Below are 4,118 nucleotides of genomic sequence, written 5' to 3'. Positions count from 1 at the left end.
ATGGAAAACGGAGGGAGGTGGGGAGGGCTGGGATGGGAGTAAAAGGTAGAAAACTGCACTTGAACAACAATTAACAAAAATAAAAAAGAAAACCATCTATATGTTATTAGAATTTACCTGCAATACTCCACTAACAATGAGTTCTCATCAATGCCTATGAAAAAGTTTGCTGCCTTTGTCCCACAACTCAAATAGGTAGTAGGGCTCATGTATATTCTGAAGACTATGTGGCCAAAGGCATTTGATGTCTTTGCTTTAAAGATTTCTTGCTCTTTGTTTATTATTCTAACAGTGTTTTTAAATGTTGTTATCTAACAAAGTATCTAAGTAGATTATAAAATTGGCTGTAATAATTCAAAACTCATATTGTTAAAATGTTTAAGTCTTCTATTCCAGAAGTCTAAGAAATGGCCTCGATTTGGAGGGTATAAGGAACTGATTGTTCATTAGTGCTGAGCAGTGCTAACACCCATCACCCTTTGACTGAACTAATGTGTACTTTCCACAGCTGGTGGAGGAGACTCTGCCAGAGTGTTGTTATTTTGGCATTGTCAAAGACGTAAGATAGGTCAGTAGCCAATATGTGAGGAGTTGTTATAGAGAGACTTCCTGCCTAGTATTTTACAGTCTTTTGCACTGTGCATATTTATTTAATGTAGTACTTGCTTCTAAGCCTGATTCTTTGTTTAAGCTAAATGTAAATAACCCAGAATTAGACTTACGAAGTAGATAGTTTCCTGCATTCAAGGTCACTGGTAAGCAAATAAAGTTTTAAGTACCAGGGATTCACAAATAATGAAACAATTAAAGAAAAAACACCGTTACCTAAAAGATTAAGGATTGTTTTTAAAGGTAGATAAATGTACTATTTATGAAATACTTTTTCATTATTTATGAAACCAGAATTTTTTTTTTTCAGTTTTCAATTTAACCTGCTGTTAGAATCTTTGGTTTTGATACAGTCTCCCCATTTCATTTTGTGGATGTCCTTTTGGGGATATGTATGAGGCTGTGGTGTGCACAATGATCATCCAGGTAGTGCTATGATGACAATTCCCCTGAATTGCCAAATCTCAGTGGCTTAAATAAAACAAGAACTTTTTTCTCACACTACATGATCAACAGGGTGAAGCAACCATCTTGAGTTTAGTTGGAAACTATGTGTAGCTTAGTTTTTCTAAAACCCAGTCGATGGAGGCTTTATCTCAATACATACTTTGATAAACTATTGAGGCAAGAAAAGGTGAGTTACTTCATGACTCTTAAAGCTTCTATCTGGAAGTGACATGCATCATTTTCTATCACATGTCTTCAGCCAAAGCAAGACACATGATATCAACTAACCCCACACATGCTAGATTAATACTCCTACCTTTGTCTTGAAGGAAGAGAAATGAAAAAATTCCTTAACAGGCCTTATGACTTGACTACCATAAAGTTTAATGCAAGTCACTTTTTCTTTTTAAGCCATGAGGAGTAAAAGGCAGGTACAGAGTTCTATTTTCCTGCCTAGCAGAAATTCAATACTTGGGTACCATTCTGGCATGTGGAATATGTGACATTAGAAAATTTGGTCCTTTAAGTTTTAGGCTAAAAACACTGTTGAATATTATTAATAATTTAATTTAAAAGAATCAGTCTACAATTCCTCACAGTGGTGGCAGCTGGTGGAGTGCAGCATGATGGTGAATGAGCTGCGTGCCTGGTGGGCATTTGTGGAGTTCCGGCCTGGTCTCCATGTGTCCCCTGGGCTCTGCACCCCTGATGCTGTGCAGGTGCTGATCCTGCCCTGGCCACAAGGATGGTGAAGTAGTTCCTGGACCAGAGCATGCTCTGGAGTTCCTGGGACCAAGTGTTTGCTGCCTTCTGGCAGTGGTACCCAAATCCCTATAACAAACATGTCTTGACAGAAGGCAGTGCACCAGGAGGTGACTCCTGACCAGAAGCTTCTGTCCTGGAGAGTCCTGATGAAGACCAAGAGGATGTCCTATTAGAGCGAGCAACTCTTTTCTGGCAATGTTGCTCACTTGGTGTCCATGCTGGAGGATTCCATTGTGGACCCACTGAACCAGACCATGAACACCTTCACCTGGAACATCAACTGTGCTGGGCCAATGCTGGTGGAGGAACGACGTGTTTACTGTGTGAACTCTGATAAAAGTGGCTGGCCCAAATTCAACTGGAAAGTTTGGGTCTCCTTTAGCTTATTTGGCATCCCCAGAGCTGTCCGGGAATTTGGCCTTGCCCAGTTCAAAAAAATGTGACCAAGACCATGAAGGGCTCTGAATACATCTTGGCCAAGCTGCAAGGGGAGCCCTCTTCCAAGACCCTTGTTGAGATAGCCAAGGAAGCCAAGGGGAAGGCACTGGCAGCTACCAAGAAGGCTGAGGACCTTGCCAGGAAGGCAGCCACTAAGCAGCAGCAGCAGTCTGTGTAGCCAGCCCAGATCCTGGGGCTGCAGCACCTGGCCGCCCTCCCTCTGTCCTCCCTCTTTGTATTCTATTACTAAAAGTCAACTTCTAGCCTGATATCCTGTCTGGGTGGTGGGTTGGGAGTGGTTTTTGTTTGGCATCTATAGTGCACCAGACACATTTCCCACTGCTGGGCCAGGCCTGCTTCTTCCCTCATTGGACTGCCAAGGAGAGGTGCCATGGTTTGCCCAGGATCACAGAGAGCACAGGTGAAGGGGTCATTAATGTAAGCCCCATGAGGGCAGGAACCTTTGTGTTGTTCTCTGCTGTGTCCCAAGTACCTGGAACAGTATCTAGCACATAATAGGCACTCAATAAATATTGAATTAATAAAAATAAATAAAAGGATCAATAAATTTTATACATAAATATAAATTTTTAATCAATTGAAAACATCCCTTTAATGATTTTAAGGAACTCTTGAGGCAGCCTACATATTTTGGTACACTATTTTGTTCTACCACTTCACTATCAATAGTAACATGAGGATTGTCCCAAGTCTTATTTATGTACTCCCCCAACTAATACAGATATCAGATGTCCATGAAATAAGAAAACAAATCTTGTTAAGGACAATGCAGATTTACATGTGCTATTATTACCTATTTTAGCATACTGTCTTATAATAAAATTTTTCTCTACCACTCTCACTAATTTAAAAAAAACTAATTTATCCTTCCTCCTTATACAACTTAAAAAAACAGACAAAATATATGAAACACTGGGCATTGGACAAAGGTTAGTATGGGACCGTGATCTAAGAAAAGGGAAATGAGTGAGCTATGCTCTGTGGCTGTCTACTGAGTGTGATTGTTCTAGTCATTGTCAGGCCTTATGCAGGGAAGCTGGGAACCAATGAGAGCCCAGTGCCTCTCCCTGAGTGGAATAGACAGGGGAAGCCAAATGGCTAGAATCTGTAGAGCAGAATGCCAGAAAGGAGAGTTGTACTGAGAGAGGGTTACAAAGACAGATAACTGGAACTCTGCACAGTGTTCTCCTCAGATCTTTAGTTGTGTACATAATGAGTGCATGAATTTGAGAGAACTACTCAAAGCTAAAGAAAGAACCTCTGGCCCTGGCTGGCGTAGCTCAGTGGATTGAGTGCGGGCTGTGAACCAAAGTGTCGCAGGTTCGATTCCCAGCCAGGGTACATGCCTGGGTTGCAGGCCATAACCCCCAGCAACCATACATTGATGTTTCTCTCTCTCTCTCTATCTCCCTCCCTTCTCTCTCTAAAAATAAATAAACAAAATATTTTTTAAAAATTAAAAAAAAAAAGAAAGAACCTCTGGAAGACAATAGTCACAACAACCCCTGGTGATCATGAGAGATGATAATATTAATAGTTTGTGTTCTTACAATAGGGAGAAGGAAAGACCTCATAATACACAAGGCATATAGCAGAATGCTCAACTCCTTAGAAGGGAAGCGGGAAAATTTTTCTCCTAAACATTGCCCGGAAACTGAACTATCTAATGAAGCTTAAAAGCAAACTTTGAAAGGATACAATTACTTTTTTAAACGTTCATTGTATTTTTTCATTACCATTTAACCCACTTATACGTGCTTCACCCCTGCAATCACCACAGTGTTGTCCATGTCCATGAGTCCTTTCTTCTTTCTGCTCAATCCTTCTACCCTCTAACC

At 40.7% G+C, this 4,118-nt stretch overlaps 1 pseudogene; it reads left to right on the top strand.

Moving 5' to 3' along the window:
* Nucleotides 1–1,801: 1,801 nt before the first annotated feature.
* LOC114493778 lies at nucleotides 1,802–2,804 on the top strand (annotated as a pseudogene).
* The last annotated feature ends 1,314 nt before the right edge of the window (nucleotides 2,805–4,118 follow it).

The sequence above is a fragment of the Phyllostomus discolor genome, chromosome 3 (assembly GCF_004126475.2).
Source record: "Phyllostomus discolor isolate MPI-MPIP mPhyDis1 chromosome 3, mPhyDis1.pri.v3, whole genome shotgun sequence".
Lineage (NCBI taxonomy): Eukaryota > Metazoa > Chordata > Mammalia > Chiroptera > Phyllostomidae > Phyllostomus > Phyllostomus discolor.
The sequence above is the reverse complement of the archived record's forward strand: the minus strand, read 5'-3'. Positions and strand labels throughout refer to the sequence as shown.